Source organism: Bubalus kerabau, chromosome 4 (assembly GCF_029407905.1).
Source record: "Bubalus kerabau isolate K-KA32 ecotype Philippines breed swamp buffalo chromosome 4, PCC_UOA_SB_1v2, whole genome shotgun sequence".
NCBI lineage: Eukaryota > Metazoa > Chordata > Mammalia > Artiodactyla > Bovidae > Bubalus > Bubalus kerabau.
In genome coordinates, this window is record NC_073627.1 from 133,157,066 (window position 1) to 133,175,652 (window position 18,587).

Genomic DNA, 18,587 nt, shown 5'->3' on the forward strand with positions numbered 1-18,587 from the left:
TTCCAAATAGGAAAAGGAGTACATCAAGGCTGTATATTGTCACCCTGCTTATTTAACTTCTATGCAGAGTACATCATGAGAAACGCTGGGCTGGAAGAAGCACAAGCTGGAATCAAGATTTCTGGGAGAAATTTCAATAACCTCAGATATGCAGATGACACCACCCTTATGGCAAAAAGTGAAGAGGAACTAAAAAGCCTCTTGATGAAGCTGAAAGAGGAGAGTGAAAAAGTTGGCTTAAAACTCAAAATTCAGAAAATGAAGATCATGGCATCTGGTCCCATCACTTCATGGGAAACAGATGGGGAAACAGTGGAAACAGTGTCAGACTTTATTTTGGGGGGCTCTAAAATCACTGCAGATGGTGACTACAGGCATGAAATTAAAAGACGCTTACTCCTTGGAAGGAAAGTTATGACCAACCTAGACAGCATATTGAAAAGCAGAGACATTACTTTGCCAACAAAGGTTCGTCTAGTCAAGGCTATGGTTTTTCCACTGGTCATGTATGGATGTGAGAATTGGACTGAGAAGAAAGCTGAGCGCCAAAGAATTAATGCTTTTGACCTGTGGTGTTGGAGAAGACTGTTGAGAGTCCCTTGGACTGCAAGGAGATCCAACCTGTCCATTCTGAAGGAGATCAGCCATGGGATTTCTTTGGAGGGAATGATGCTGAAGCTGAAACTCCAGTACTTTGGCCACCTCATGCGAAGAGTTGACTCATTGGAAAAGACTCTGATGCTGGGAGGGATTGGGGGCAGGAGGAGAAGGGGATGACAGAGGATGAGATGGCTGAATGGCATCACTGACTCGATGGATGTGAGTCTGAGTAAACTCCAGGAGTTGGTGATGGACAGGGAGGCCTGGCGTGCTGCCATTCATGGGGTCACAAAGAGTCGGACACGACTGAGCGACTGAACTGAACTGAATTATTCTTTTTCAGATATATATATATATATATATATATATATATATATATATATTCTCTTTTGGATTCTTTTTCATTATGTGTTATTACAAGATATTCGGTATAGTTCCCTGTGCTATACAGTGGGTTCTTGTTGTTTGTCTATTTTGTATATGGTTCAACTACTTTGTTTTGTATTAACTTTTCAACTAGTTTTCTTTTAAATTATTCTTAATATCTGCCACATGAAAAGAATGTATTCTGCATATGGTAGAAATTAAATTGACTAATTTCCAGAAAATGAAATTATGCAGGTAATTTATGATTTTTTTTTCATTTTAAACTACAGGCTGAATAAGAAAGGACAGATAATATAAATATTTATAAATCAGATACATAAAAGGGTTGCAATTCTTTTTAAAAAGGGAGAATCCTTCTTTATGCTCTTCAAAGAAAGAAAACAGAAAATATTTTTATCTGCTTTAAAAATGAGTAAAAGGAAAGAAAACCATAGAGCTCTGTTAGTGAAATGAAGAAAGTCATATTATATATTGACACTGAGTGTCTGATGCTTGTCTAGAGATGGGAGACTGAGATTTGGGTCACAGGTTCTCATTTTTTCTCTCAGCATCGAATGGATCTGAGAGGGAGAAGCAGGAGTAGGAAGAGAAGCGGAGCTTTGAAAGGTGAGTTCTGCCATTCAGCTCTGTGTGCCCCGGATGTTACCTCCCATGTATCCAGCCCGGAGGGCCCAGAGCCTCTGGTTCTGAGGAAACCAGTGGAAGGTCTTTCCCTTGGGAAACCGAACCCCTCAGGGAGGCTTCTGGAAAGGAGAGCAGAACCCAGATACTACCCAGATTCCATGTACAGAATGAAGCTGTGAAGGGCCTGGATATAACTGTGGCCCTGCTTATAACCAGGTGCCTGTGGGTTGCACTGGACCAACAGCACCTGGATTGGGAGGTGGGACTCCAGGTTCAACCATGGGCACATTGCTTATCTTTGCTCAGATTTGTCTGTGCAGTGACCCCTGCCCTGCAGAGGCAGGTGAACATTGCAGGTTGTGAAGGCAGCAAGGGGTAAAGGATATGGAAACACTTTGTAAATGATAAACCTTTTCATGAGCTTCACTGTCACTGTGAATGATAATGTGGCCTTGGACACTAGTGCTTGGGCTCCAATATCCCAATGGTGGCCCCTTAAAGAGATGGTGCACTCAGCCTCCTGTAAGAACCCTAGGAAGGGGCCCCTGCCTTCCTCACCGTGACCCAGTCTGCTGATTTTCAGTTTGCAGAGATTGCCTGGAAGAGCTGGAAGGGATCCGCAACCTGGTTTTACTTCTTCAGAGGTAAAGAATCTTCATCTTCTCTCCTGGGTTGTTCTTCCTCCCAGAATGTCTGGTGTGACCCCAGGGCTGCAGGCAGCCTGGGACTGAGCTGGGAGGGGAAGCCCTGGGAGTGGGATATGGCTAACGTCCTGGGGTGTGGGAAGCAGGAGCACTGTGAAGTCGCCCTGGGGACCATGCAGGGCTGTGGCTGCAGGTGCCCACCCCTGCCTTGCCTCATGTGCCCTCCTGGCCCTGGGGGTTCCTGGCTGCAGCTTGTGCCTTGTGTTCCCTGCAGCCATGTGGGAAGTCTCCCTGATAAAAAGAGTTTTCATCAGCTCTCCTGGCAAGATCCTCCTGGCGTGGGACAGGAAGCAGCTCCTGCTGGAGCCCACCAGCTCAGCATGGAGCCTTTGGAGGAGGCTGTTTCCACCATATCCCCAGCTCCTCTGATCCAGGACCCTGTGCCTTTGGCCTCCACCTTATCAGCAGAACCTCAAGACAGATCCAACTTGGAGAAAATCCCATTCGGTACTGTTGCAAAAAGCTCCCCTCCAGGTAACTCTTTTTTGGCATCTACCATCTTGGCCATGGCAAACCTTGGCCTCTTCACAAGCTACCCCATTTCTTTCCTGTCCTGCTGGTGGGACACTACAAAGGCCTTGTTCTTTCCTACCTCATCACAGAGCAAGTCCTGGAAAGAAGACCTGTCCCCCTACCCAACAAAGGCCCCATCCTGGGGTGGCAATATAGACAAGCATGTAGAGATTGGTATCCCCTCATTTATCCACCCTGATGTCCAAAAGCTGCTGGAGATCCTAATCACCAAGAGAGCAGAGCTGAGGATTTGTAAGGAGGGAAAAAAGGACAGGTCATTCTCAGAGCAAATGAGCCCAGACTACCATCTGAACACTTCAGGGAATATGTGGAAATCACTGGGTACTGAGCAGGATATCACAACCCCTCAATCTTTCTGGAACGTGAAAGACAAACCAGAGCAGCTACCTGAGCCACAGAATCTTTTACATCCTGAGAGTCTGAGGGATCACATAGAGCAGAAATACAGCCAGCTATTTTGGGGTCCCCCCTCTCTGCACAGTGAGTCCCTGGTGGCAGCTGTCCTTGTCCCTGGGAGCTCCTCTCAATCACAGGCACCCTTTGTTTTATTCAATGGAATCTCTACTGTCTTTCCAGTCTCAATTCAACCCGAAATACCTTTAAGTCTTTCCCAGGACCCACTCTTGCCCTGTGCTGGGGCCCAACCCCAGCCTTTCACTCAAAACTTGCCTGTGTACCAGCCCCCACCTATGGTTCAGATCCAACGCCAGCCCTACCTCCCATCTCCTCTCCTCTTCAGACCAACTTATTCTTCACCCCAGGTGAGTACCTGTGGGCTCTACTGTCTTCCATTTCAGAACAACCCACTATATTTTATCCCAACTGAAACACAAAGTCTGGAGTACCCCTTGTTGCAGAAGCAACTGAAAACTGAGATGCCTTTACCCTCTGTGAACAAGAGATCACAGGAAGTCTTTAGCCAACTCATTCCCAACTGTCCCCAGGACACTGGGGAGCCCCAGGCCCAAAGGTTAGTCCCTGGTCCTCATGGAGACTTAATCAAATCTGATCTCCAGAAGCAACATCTTCAAAAGAAGCCCATGGAAGATCATCTCAAAGGGAACCGGCTCCGCAGCATCCACCTGTCTCTACAACTGAGTTCATCTCAGTGCCAATTCCTAGTGACTTATCAGGCCCAGGGCAAGCAAGGATCCTGGCAGCTGTCTGCTTTTAGAGGCAAAAGGAGCCAGGATGCCCAGAAGACAAGGTCCAGGTGCCCTAGGAGATCCCATCGAAGGAGTCAGATGAAGTTCCAGCTAGAAACAGATTTTAGCGAGGGTCTAAGGCCATGTCTGAAGGGTATCTCGAAAGACCCCTCCAGGTCCAGCTTCCCCAAGAAGTTTCTGCAAACGAACTCTGAGAAGGAGTCAGAAAGATACTTGCTGAGGCCCTCAAAGAGTGATTTGCTGAGGCCATCGAAGAGTGACTCCAGAGATTACTTACTCGGTGGCCCAGATAAGAAACACCTAGAAAAAGTCTTAAAAGCCCATTTAGACAAAAAGTTGAGGCAGATTGATCAGGGTTTGTTCCCTGTGACAGTGCGTCAGTCCTGGCTTGCCGCCACCCATGCTTCTAAGACCCACCTTCACAAGGAAATCAGAACTCTAGCATCATTGAAGCATTGGAAACCCCGTATAAATATCTCCCATGAGCTTTCTTTCCTCAATCCAAGCATTCAACAAATGCTGGAAGCACATATCATAAGGTTTCGGGTAAGGCACAGGTGGGACACATCCAAACAGGGCTCTGAGCCTGTAAATCTCAAACCCTCGTCCCTTCCAACATCCACATTTTCCCGCTCAGCCATCTGGCAACCTGGGCCACAGTCAAAAACCAACGTTTCTAAGTTCTTGGGAAAACCTCAGCCCCGTCAGGGAAAGCAAATGATAACAAAAGCATCAGTTCCCTCCCTAGAGAATCCCCTCCCAGCTCCCATACCTGCAAGGTGGGATATCCAGAGGGCCCTGGGAAAGACTTCACCTGGTGACAGTTGTGGGCCCTCAGAGGCCCCACTGACTGGACAGAAGGGCAGGCCACCTTGTCAGATGCCTGCACCCAACCTCAAGGGTAGAACCCGGCAGAGTGGGACTGTCCTGAGGGCCAGGAAAAGCAGCCTAAACGCCAGTCTCAAAAGGGAAGAGAGTTGGGCTAGGCTGTCAAAATATCCCTGCCATAATGCATTATTACTGGACATGGGCTTAAAATCCCAGTCTTCAAGGGCCAAACAGAAAGCCAAGGAAGACCCTGCCTGGGAAGTCTTCTTGGGTCCCACTGTGCCAGTCAACTCCCAAACCAGCAACATGGATCTGAGGAAATCAGATAAGCCAGTCACCAAGAAAACTCTGCCACCACCCACAAACTCAGTTGGCCGATATTCAGCGGAGCCATGTTTTAAAACACAGGTGGCTAGTAAATTTGAGTTGGGAAGCAAGTTAGAATCAGAGAACCAGCTTCAAGGCCATGCCACTGGTGACCTCCTGCAACAGTCTCACACTGATGTCCTCCTTCAAGACTATACCACTGGCATGCTCCTCCAGGACTTTGCCACCAACCTGCTCCTTCAAAACCCTCACACTGATGTGCTCCTTGCTGCAGACATCTTGGCTTCTCACAGGTCAAGTTCCCAGATGGAATATGCTCGTGGGGACACACCAGCTTCACAGGTGCCATATGACCTCAAAGTGAGTGCACAGAGCACCCAGGAACAGCAGAAATTTCAAAAACCAAAACTGAAGAACCCATTTAAGAGCCAGAGAGAGATGCTTGCTCCAACTGAAGAGTGGAGGGACTTTCAGAGTTTCCAACCAGGAGAACATGAAGAAATGAGGAGTATCCAGAGACAACAGAAACACAGGAAACCAAAAGTGAGAGACCCATGTAAGGGCCAGTTTGCCTCAGCTGATGAAGGGGAGATTTGTGAGAAGCTCGAGCCAGAAGAAGATAGAGAAACCATCAGCCAAGGCAAGATGTTTGCTCCAACTGAGGGGAGGAGGGGTTGTAAGAGACTCCAACAAGAAGAGGATGAAGACATGAAGAGCAAGAGGGAGATGCTTGCTATAGTTGATGAGTGGAGGAAGGCTAGGAGGCTCCAATCAAGAAGACAGCAGAAACCAAAAATTAGGGATCCTTGTAAGGGCCCATTTGCCTCAATTCAGGAGGAGGGGATCTGTGAAAACCTCGAATCAGAAGAGGATGAAGAAATAAACAGCCAAATTGAGATGTGTCCCCCAGCTGGGGAGTGGTGGGGTTTTAACAAACCCCTACCAAGAAGACTTCAAGAAACTGAAAGCCAGAGCAAGATACTCACCTCAATGGAGGCCTGTAGGGCTTTTAAGAGATTCCAACCAGGAGAGCCTGAAGAAATGAAGAGCCAGAGGGAGAGGCTTACCCCAACTGAGGAGTGGAAGAGTATTAGGAGGCTCCAACCAGGAGAACGTGAAAAAGCAGAGAGTAGCCAACAACAACAGAAACCCAGGAAACCAGAAGTCAGGGGCTCATGTAAGGGCACATTTTCCTCACTTGATGAAGGGGAGATCTGTGAGAACCTTGAACCAGAAGAAAGTGAAGAAATGAACAGCCAAACTGAGGTGTGTCCCACAGCTGAGGAGTGGAGGGGTTTTAAGAAGCCTCCACCAAAAGGACATGAAGAAACCAAAAGCAGGAGCAAGATGCTCACCTCACCTGAGGATGGCAGGGCTTTTAAGAGGCCCCTACCCAGAGAGTCTGAAGAAACTAATAGTCAGAACAAGATGCTCGTCCCAGCTGATGAGTGGAAGGCTTTTAAGCGGCCCCCACGAGAAGATCATGAAAAAACAAAAAGTCAGAGCAAGATGCTCACCTCAACTGAAGAGTTGAGTATTAGGAAGCTCCAAGCAGGAGAACAAGAAATGGGGAGTAGTCAACGACAACAGAAACAACAGAAACCCAGGAAACCAAAAGTTAGGGACCCTTGTAAGGGCCCATTTGCCTCAATTGATGAGGGGGAGATCTGTGAGAACCTTGAACCAGAAGAGGATGAAGAAATGAAAAGCCAAACCAAGATGTGTCCCCCAGCTGAGGAGTGGAGGGGTTTTAAGAAGCCTCCACCAAAAGGACATGAAGAAACCAAAAGCAGGAGTGAGATGCTCACCTCACCTGAGGACGGCAGGGCTTTTAAGAGGCCCCTACCCAGAGAGTCTGAAGAAGTGAAGGGCCAGAGGGAGGTGATAACCCCAGCTGAGGAGTGGAAGAGTGTTAGGAGGCTCCAACCAGGAGAACATGAAAAAAAAACATGTAGTCAACGACAACAGAAACCCAGGAAAACAAAAGCTAGGGACCCATGCAAGGGCCCGTTTGCCTCAGTTGATGAGGGCGAGATCTGTGAGAGGCCCAAACCAGAAGAAGATGAAGAAATGCATAGCCAAAGCAGGATGTTGGCCCCAACTGATGAGAGGAAGGGCAATTGGAGGCCCAAATTGGGAAAGTATGAAGAAAGGATTTCAGGACGAAGGGCTTCTCATACCAGAGTGATGAGCCAGTCTCCTCAGGCGAGAGAAACAGAGTCTCTTGGGGGCAAATACCTCCAGTTCTCACCAGAAAAGGAAAAACTTTTACCAGAAAGCTACTTGAAAAAAAGGATGAGGCACTTTCTGCAGTGTCTTAGTGCCAATAAAAAAGACAAACAAATGGAAGAAACCTCTCAAAAAGGCAGGCCTGCATCAGTGGCTGCTCAGTGCCAGGAACAAATCAAAGACAAATTCATTGTAGATGGCAGGATTATTGATCCTGAGATGATTGGAACAGTTGTTGGACAGGTCCTGGTAGAGAAATTGGGGTTTCAACAAGGAACCCACACCTCAGAAGTAAATCACCACAGAGAACAGCTTCAGGCCCTAGTGGGTGGGCATTCCCACCACCACAGGACTCTCTGTTCCTCAGAACAGAGAAAAATGTTGAAAACTTCAGCGCACAGTCACCAAGCCAATCCCAAGGACCACAGCCATCTTAGCAAGAGCAGGCATACCAGAGACAGGGGCGACAGGCGGACCTTCCCACCCAGGGAGCCAGAGTCCACAGTCAGACCCTGCCAGCATGGTCCAGGGGACCTGCACCATTGCCCAATATGCTGGCCTCAAAAATGTGTCTCCTCTGGTCAACAAGAGCGTGCTCCTCATGCCTCTCCTGGTAGGAAAATGTTTGTACAAGAAAAAATTCAGTACCTGCAGAGAAACCCTGTTTTTTCTCATGTTAACACATCATCTATGTGCTAAAGTCTCCTTTCTACCACAACTTTTTTTATTATTTCCCCAAAATAAATGTGTGTGTGTGTGTGTTTCTCATGAAAGGTGGTGGCCTCCATCTGTGCCCTGATGCGGGGAAAGGAAGGGCTCAGGGTCCACTCTTGCCAGTTGCCTGCTTTGACTTCCAGATGGGAGGGGGCTATGGAGAGAGGGTGACCCCAATGTGCACCCCAATTCCCTCACTGCACTTGAATGTTTCCATAATCACAGCATTACAGAAACAAGCAACAGCATTCAGGTGAACTAAACCTAAAGACCTCTCGCTTCTCAGGATCCAGCTCAGTCCTCTTCACCTCTCTCTCTACCTTGAACTTGTGGGGCTGTAGGGGAGGGGTTTGCAGAGGCTGAAATTCCCCTCTGGCTCAGAAAGTGTCAGACATAAGCTCACATGTCAGAATAAGGAGGGGAGTTTGGGGGGAGTGCTGGCCCCAAGTCCAGGGTGGGAGAAACTTCATCCCCACATCTTGGTGGGATTAGATGACACCTGTCTTAGAAGCCCCTTCTCTCCCTGATGGAGCTGGGATTGAGATGGGCCAGGGCTGTCACCCTTCCTGTCTTTCTCGTGCTCTGGAGCAGATGCGAGGATGAGGACTACGCTCTCAGCTCCTTCCCTGCAGGAGAGAACAGCCCTGATCATAGTACCCACCTTCCCCGGGTGAACGAGCAGGGGAGTGACTGTGTATGCAGTCACCAGGGCCAGGCTCCCAGAGGCAGCGGAGCCTCTGAGAAGGGAAGCTTCACTTCTCCGCAATGTAAATAATCAGATTTCACAGGACCAGGAGTTTGGGACAGACCTGTGGACTGTGACCTCTACCTATATGTGTAGGTAGAGGTTGGGCCCTCTACCTACACATGTGTAGGGCCCAAGGAGGCTCCCAGTGGACAGGTGGGACTTAACAGGCCCAGGGACTGTGCAGGGATCATAGCAAGTCTCACCTTCTCTCAGCCTTGCTCATCCCAGAGCCCGGAGAGGGAAGAGACCAGCAGACAGGATGTGTCACACAGCAGGTGGGAAGTGACCTGTGGAGAAGGGTGCTGTCAGCTTTCGTACCCGGGCCCATCCACACAAGAAACCAGAGAGACAGGAGCAGTTCTCTAGAGTGATTCAGGGCTCTATGTCATAGTCACTACTGCAGTAGAGAGACCTGGTCCAGGAGAGGTCCCTGATCCAGGAGATTGCATCAGGTCCTAGGTCCGGATCCCAATATGTGAGACCAGGACCGGGTTGGTGTGGGGCAGAGGGCACAGGTCTGCTTGTGCTGTGGGTTCTTCTTGGAGCCAGGTTCTGCCTGGGCCCCATCCTCCAGGGTGAGCACAGCAGTGGGGGCTCAGCCAGGGTCTGAGGGAGGGGCTGGGACCCAGGCCACAGAGTGGCCTTCAGAGCTCAGGAGAGATGACACAGAGCATAGACCCTGAACTTGGCTGCGGCTGGTGTTCTTAGAGGCGCTGAGAGGTGAGTGCTGGGGGCGAGGGGAATTGAAACCCACACCCTGTGGGGAGAAGTGACACAGAGGAACACTGACAGAACAGCAAGAAATAAGAAGGAGCAAGTCCCTGAGCCCTTCTCCTGCCCCAAAGTGCAGAATAGACAGAAATCGAGGGCCCCCCACTTGGTATCCCCACACAAAGACCCACACTGACCCCACGTACAGACCCACACACAGAGGGACCCAGTGCCTCACCCAGACCACAGAGCCCTCACAAACAGTGATCCCACATCCACTCACAGGAGCCTGAGCAGCCAGCCAGGGACAGGCCCTCCAAGTGGATCCTAAGCCATGAAGCAAACTGAAGGTGCAGGAGGAGATCAGTACCAGTGTCCCCCAGAGAAAATTCTTTCGTATTTGTTTTCTTCTTGGATATTTTTTAATTACTACTGGAAAAAAGAGTTAGTTTCCCAATGAAAATGTGCAAAATCCTTCCCTTCACGGGTTTTCATTGGCTTGAGCACTGACTCACAATTCAGAGAATGACAAACTTCGAAAAGAAGCAAAACTCTTCCAGCATCTAATGAGTGAGAATCTGTGTCCAGTTTTAGTTATTATTCAGTCAAATGGCATCAGGGGGTCACATGCTTGGTTGTGTTGGGACAATTTCCTGAACTCAAAGTGACTTCTTTCCTTTGGACGCATGATGTAGAGAGGCCTACAGCAAGTGGGATCCAGGATGAAATGAACCAGCCAAGAGGCATCTGACAACTGTTTGCTAGCTGTGCGGATGGCACATGGTTTCACACGGACTAGCTTGTGTTAGGCTTGTGAGGTTTGCTGTAGTTTTCAATGAAACAAGCCATCTTATCAAACACATGAAGCTTATTCACAAATGAGAGATTTTTGGTAATATCTCTATTACATCCTCTGGCATATTTGTACTTACTGCTTAATATTAAATGATGCTGTTTATTTTACTCTTAAATATAGGAGTACAGTCAGGTAGTTGTATGGTATGCACGCCTCTAGAATATGAAAAAGATCCTAGTGTTTATCTGTGATGGCTTAAACGTCTCAACCATTTAGAAGGATTCACATTTTACATAATTGTAAGAAATGTGAATTTTCCAATATCAGGAAATTTATATTTGTTATAGGGCTATGAAAAGGATGCATTGCTTAAAAGAATCTTGAAATCTTAGAAAATATGTCACTTAATTGGTGTTTGAAATATATATTACATCAAATTACTTAAGATTTGACATTTTGACAACTGTTAAAGGAAGCATATCTTTAATAAACATTTCTACTATAGCAAGAATAGAGGTCTCACTGTAAGCATAATACTTTCCAAACTGTGCACTCAGTTAAGACTACATGTTTCTCATTAGTCATAAAAATTATGTTGCCCTTGACATGGTAAAATCTAAATAATGAACAAATGTCAAGTATATATCTGCTTATGTCTCTCAGGTCACACTTTGGGGTGACAATGTCATTGTCCTTTCTCTCAAAAGAGAGGAATGAGTTAATGTGAGGCTTCTGTGGATGTATTTTTTTAAGTAAGAAAAAAGTTCACGTTGTAAAACATTTTGCAAAATCATAGCTATTAAATTTTTGAGATTTGCTCCCTTCGTGATATTTTATGTCGCTGAATCACAGAACTATGGAAAATGGCCACAGATGTCCTCTAATAGCCAATGAATAGTATTTACTAACTAGAGTTGCTCATTTTCCTATATATACCCACACCTACAACATCTCACAATCACGAAAATGATACTTTCTTTTTGAGAGTTTAAGCCAGTATTTTTAAACTGTGCGTTTGACATAAAACTAAATTCTAGTAAGAGGCACTATAAAATATGTAATTCCCAAGAAAATAGATGAGGATTTAGGAAATACTGATATCTTTCATAAGAAAACACGATCGCTTCATCTCATCCTGATAACAAGAAATGTGGGTGACACGGCTCTTTGGTCTAAATATTCGTATGTGTGCTTTAGCTGATCCTGTAGATTGGCTGTATAAATATTATTCTTTTAAGATTTGTGGGTCAGAATATTTTTACATAAGTGATACATAGGATATGTGGTTTAGGAATTTCACAGTTCATGTATTGCTGAAGCCTGGCTTGGAGAAAGCAAAAGTACACAACATCTAGGTCCTGGAGATACCATCCCTGCTTTCCTCCCACCTCCCCACACACACACTGACAAGAGAGGCATGGAGGTTCACTAGCAATAAGACTCGCCAATGGGGAAGCCCACCAGTTAGAGTGGACAAGACAGTACACTAAGATGCAGAAGAAAATATTAGAATCTCCATTTGCATTCATTTATCTCTTTCTTTTAAATTCCTATATTCATATAAGCTTTGTCATAGAATCATGTTGTTGTTCAGTCACTAAATCATGTCTGACTCTTTGTGACCCCATGAACTGCAGCACACCAGGCTCCCCTGTCCTCCTCTAACTCCCAGAGTCTGCTCAAATTCATGTCCATTGAATCGGTGATGCTAACCAACCATCTCATCTCATCTGCCACCCACTCCTCCTTTTGCCTTCAATCTTAATACATACTTTTAATTTACATATACATAAATATATACTCTGGATCTTCATGCTCAAAAAACTTTTTACTGAGTAGGAGAAGGATAAAAACCTTGGAGAACACTGACATGATCCAGATTTCTGGTCTTTTCCAAAGCAGCATGGGCTCTGGGTTCTGTCAGGCAAAGCATTGTGTAGACTGTCCAGAGAGAACAAGAACTGTGAATAAACTCTAGAGTATCAGTTTCACCAAACTCTGAAACTCAGAGGGACACTGCCAGCCCTGAGTTCTACCTTGGAGGCTGAGGGCGGGTAGCACAGATGTAAGTGAACCATACTCTCAATTCGCCTGCAAGCAACATGCAGATGTGAACAGGTAGGGACTCCAATTCTGTACTGACAGCACAGATCAGTTAGAAGAGAGTGCAGGAACTCTTGGACCTTACAGCACCATCAGAGCTGTATGTGTGTGTGCAAGTGTAGAAGCGACGCGGACTTCAGGCAGCATCTAGCAGAGACTGATGAACAGCTGTGCGCACCATACCCAGGGGAATGGCTTTCCCAGCTAAGAATGCAGTGGTTTACATTACATTAGATTGTTTGGAAGTATCCTGTTGTTTCTGAGGCAAAATTCTGAAGACAACAGTTTATTTACTCATTTAAAAAACAGGTTTTACATATGGAAGGTGTTTTGGTTCGGGTAAGCAGTTGAGAGACAGAAGAAAATTGAACTCATTAAGTCAAATTTATGGATATAATGAGTTGACTAGGAAGCAAGAGAGTAAAAATATTGGACAAAATTAAACATCAGATCAATATACCGAGGGTGAGCAACCATTGATCACACTCACAAGCTGGCAGATTGAGAAAGGGTCCCAGCTTTCAGGCCAAGCAAATGCTGTGATCCAGTTTGATCTGGGACACTTTCTCCCAGTGCAGGGGTTGTAACCTAAGATGAGGGGAGTTTAGTCAATAATCAAGTTTTGGTGAAAGCAGCATCTGTAATTGTCAGCACTTGTCATTGGAAGATGACGTGTGAATGGCAAGTTGAAAAAGAGAACTATTTCAGTTTTGATGGCAAAATCAACCACTTGAACACATATTACATGTAGAAAATGGACTGAATTAAGAGTCTATACTGGTTGATCCACTGTACACTGCTTACATTACCCAGTAACCTTCAGTAAGATTGTCCTTATTTCACACCCTCTGTGGTCTCTACCACAGTGGAGAGGTCAGATATACTTGTCAAAGTCAGGTTGGATGTCAGTGAAAGACTCAGTGAAAGTATGGAATTCTTGCAATTTGCTCTCAGGTAGATGACCATTAAATGAAACATTTCATGATATGATATATAATAAATGATATATAATATGACATGACATGATTACTATATCAACAAACAAAGGAATGGTAAAATACTGATATATAATAGAGTGTCAGTTTCACCATACATGCATACATATATGATATGTAATATATGATATGACATAATGATGTATCCATATGCAAGGGAATGATGTACAATATATGTGACATGATGTGACATGATTGATGTTTCAATACAAAAAGGAACAGTAAAAAAAAATGGACATTACAAACTTAAAAAAAGCATTACTTGATAGTCTCTGGAGATGTACTCTATTTTTAATTTCATCTCACTTGGCTTCATAGGCTGTCATGTCTACATTCTTTTCATTAGGGTAACATTTTTGCTTTTACTCAGCATGTGAATAATTTAGCAGTGATTAAATTTGTATTTATTAAAACACTTTGTATTCAAATTATGAGCAGACTTTTTTGTAGACGTCTTCTTTGTTTTATGTCATATGACTCTTGATATCATTTCACCAGCTTCCTACTGAATAGAGCTGAAGAGGCTTACTGAAGTCAAGTGAAGTCGCTCAGTCGTGTCTGACTCTTTGCGATCCCATGGACTGTAGCCTACCAGGCTCCTCTGTCCTTGGGATTTTCCAAGCAATAGTACTGGAGTGGATCGCCATTTCCTTCTCCAGAGGATCTTCCTGACCCAGGGATCAAACCCTGGTCTCGCATTGTAGACAGACGCTTTACCGTCTGAGCCGCGTTTAAATCCTAAGCAAAGGGAATCGACATGGCCGGGATGGCCGGGATGAGACAGGATTTAAGGATGCATGTGTGCTAAGTCACTTCAGTTATGTCCAACTCTTTGCAACCCTATGGACTGCAACCTGCCAGGCTTCTCTGTCCATGGGACTCTCCAGACAAGAATACTGGAGTGGGTTTCCATGTCCTCCTCCAGGGAATCTTCCCCACCCAGGGATCGAACTTGTGTCTCTTACATCTCCTGCATTGGCAGGCGGGTTCTTTACCACCAACACCACCTGGGAAACCCAGTATTTAAGGGAAGATAGATGGACTGAAATTTTACTGATGATTTTAACATTTACGAGTTTTTACTATATAAAATATAACAAATATAAAGCATGGGAATACTGGAGTTAAGCAAATTTTAAAAAATACATTCAAGCTAGCAATGTACTTCCTCTGTTAGTCTGTTTGTCCTTCATGCATTGAGTGAATTTGGCTAGAAAACTTGTACATATCCATTGATTTCTAAAATTCTAGAATGATGTCTTCCAATTGAAGTTAAAACTTCCCCCATGCTTCATTTTTCTTGTGAAAAAAAAAGGCAAAAACAACAACAGCCCTGCTAATGTCTAGAAGTAAACCTGGACATAAATATTACCAAAGTATCACAGAATACCAACACAAAGTGAGATAACTCTGAGATCATGATAAAGTGAGATAAAGTGAAGATTATTCACAGTGTTTCTCAAAGTACAGAAAAATGTCATTGTGCCACTTCCCAAAATACCAAGCATTCTATTCTCTTGGTTAAAATGAGTGACTTCTAAGTTGTTTCCAGTAATGGCTTTATTCCAGCTTCCCTGGTGGCTCGGACGGTAAAGAATCTTCCTGCAATGTAGGAGACGTGGGTTCGATTCCTGGTTTGGGAAGATCCCCTGGAGAAGGGAATGGCAACCCACTCCAGTATTCTTGCCTGGAAAATTTCATGGACAGAAGAGCCTGGAGGGCTACAGTCCATGGAGTTGGACACAACTGAGTGACTCTTACTTTCTGACTATAATCTTCCTAATAAACATAAGATTTATTGAGAGATAAATCACAGAATTGCCTTGGCTTTCAGCATCTAATCTAAAGTGACCCATCCCTTTTAGAGCCTCCCTCAGTTTACCAGCTAAAGCCCAAATCTTATAGAGCTTTAGTTTCTAACATCCCCTTACTGAGACACCCAAGGGTTCCCCATGGTGTGTGTCTTCCCTCACTGCCATGAGTAATAAACCCAACTTGTTCTAGGTTAAACTTGTCCACAGGTGTGTTCCTGGTGGTTTTTGCTGGAGAACATGGACATTGGAATGATCTCACCCTAACCAGCTAACTCTGGCATCTCACGGAGAGCACCCCCATTCTTCAGCCCTTTTCCTCAACACTGCTCACCCCAGAAGGCCTTCTCTACCCCCTCAATGAGGGCTGGTCCCCCATGCTGTGGTTCTAGACCCCTTTGCAGTTTTCCTCTGTGACAACACTGCATATCCTGAAGTGTTTCTATAATTTCACTGAAAGCTGTTTGCAGGCAAGAGTGAGGAGAGAAGCATGTCTGACCACATTGCCAGTGCATATGTGCTAAATCGCTCAGTTGTTTATCACACACACACACACACACATGTATCTGTTTTGTGTATGCTTCCTAGGTGGTTCAGTGTGAAGAACTCGCCTGCTAATGCAGGAGACTCAGGTTCGATCCCTGGGTCAGGAAGATCTCCTGCAGAAGGAGATGGCAACCCACTCCAGTATTCTTACCTGGAGAATCCCATGGGCAGGGGAGTCTGGTGGGCTACAGACCATGGGGTCACGAAAGAGTAGGACACAACTGAACATGCACACATACATACATACACATACATATGTGTGTTGCAGCGATTTTAAATTTGCATCACCTATTCCAGTTACTGTTGGAAAATACTATTCTTATTTTTCTGCAAAACATGGCCCACAAGTTGATCATCAGGTTTGAAGCCCAAGTAACTGTCCAGCAGTTTCTGACAGGTCTGCCTGTCCTTGGGTTTGGGGGATTCCCTGTCTACCCTGAACCTCCTTTGGCAGCATCCCCAGCTCACCTCTGACCCTCTAGTTCTAGCCATATCCTCCAAACTTTCAGGAACATAAAGAAAGTTTTCTCCTCAGGAAAACACTGGATGGCTCTACTGTAACTATGGGTTTGAAATAAATGATCAGTTCATGTGATTTGTCTATCAAACTTGAAGGGCAAATTGAATAGCTTTTCATTTTTTCTCTGAATCAGTGAAGGTACACATCAATCTATTATTGAAAATAAAATTTCATTAAAATATGCTTAAAAATAAGAACTATTTGCCTACTCTAGATCCCAGAGGCTTTTCTCCCAGAAATTTTTTTTCTAAAAGTTTTCTAGTATTATATATATATATATATATATATATATATATAATATAAATTTATTTATTTTAATTAGAGGCTAATCACTTTACAATATTGTATTGGTTTTGCCATACATCAACATGAATCCGCTACGGGTGTACACGTGTTCCCCATCCTGAACCCCACTACCACCTCCCTCCCCATACCATCCGTCTGGGTCATCCCAGTGCACCAGCCCCAAGCATCCTGCATCATACATCGAACCTGGACTGGCAATTGGTTTCACATATGATATTATACATGTTTCAATGCCATTCTCCCAAATCATCCCACCCTCACCCTCTCCCACAGAGTTCAAAAGACTGTTCTATACATCTGTGTCTCTTTTGCTGTCTTGTATACAGGGTTATCATTACCATCTTTATAAATTCCATATATATGCATTAGTATACTGTATTGGTGTTTTTCTTTTTGGCTTACTTCTATTTTATATTTCATTGTGTGCTTCTTTTATACTTAATTAGTTTGAGAAGGGTGAAGTATGGATTGAATCTATTTAGTCTGTGGATATCCATTTTCTCCAGTATCATCTGTTAAAAAGACTAGACTTACTCTCTCAGAACAAAATTAGTAAAGTGAAAAAAAATGAAACATAAAAACTGAAAGTAAAGATATTTATTTTCTTTGTGCATGCTAAGTCATTTCAGTCGTGTCCAACTCTTTGTTACTCAATGGACTGTAGCCTGCCAGGCTCCTCTGTCCATGGGATTCTCCAGGCAAGAATGCTGGAGTGGGTTACCATGCCCTCCTCCAGAGGATCTACCCAATCCAGGAATCAAATCCATATCCCTCACATCTCCTGCATTAGCAGATGGGTTCTTTACCACTATTGTCACCTGGGAAGCCCTATTTTCTTTGTAAAAAATTTTAATATTTTGTATTTAATACTTTAGTACATTATAACCAAGCAGGTAAAAGAGTTGTATATTGAAAACAACAAAATGTTGCCAAAAAAACTAAATAAGACACAAATAAATGGAAAGATATTTATATCCATGGCTAGGAAGACTTAATTGTTATGACGTTAATACTACCCAAAGCAAGCTACAGATTCAATGTAATCTCTATCAAAATACAAATAGTTCTTTTCACAAAAATGGGACTTTAGAAGGGTTTAAAAAGTCCAAAAAGGAGAAAAAACTGCAAGTCTCACACTTACTGACTTTGAAGCTTACTACAAAGCTGTAGTAGCTAAAACAGTATGGTATTTGCATGAGGACAGGCATGTAGACCAATGGCACAGAACAGAGAGCTCAGAAGTAAACCCTCACGTGTATGGTAAATTGATTTTTGACGAAAGTGCCAAGACTATTCAATGGTAAAAAGTATTTTCAACCAGTAGTGCTAGGAAAAGTGGATATCTGCACACAGAAGCAGTTGGACCCTTACTTTATATTCAATGCAAAAGTCAATTCAAAATTAATCAAAGATCTAAATTTTATATCTAAATTTAAGAACTCAAGCTACATAAAACTCAGGGGAAATTTTTTTTTTAATCTTCATTACATTGGATTTAGTGATGACTTAATGAAATATGACACCAAAGCACAGGCAACTAAAGAAAATATGATAAATTGGATTTGATCAAAATTAAATTTTGTGCACCAAAGGATACTATCAAAATATCAAAATTACTTAATAGCATATAGAATGGAGTAAAATCCTTGCAAGTTTGGTCTGATAGGGGATTAATATCCAGAATATATAAAAAATTCCCACAACTCCACAAACCAAGTAATCCAGTTCAAAAATGAGCAAAAGACTTGAATAGACATTTCTCAAAGAAGATATACAAATTGCTATTAAAGAATCTTGCTCCTTTGAAGAAAAGTTATGACCAACCTAGACAGCATATTAAAAAGCAGAGACATTATTTTGCCAACAAAGGTCTGTCTTGTCAAAGCTATGGTTTTTCCAGTAGTCATGTATGGATGTGGGAGTTCAACTATAAAGAAA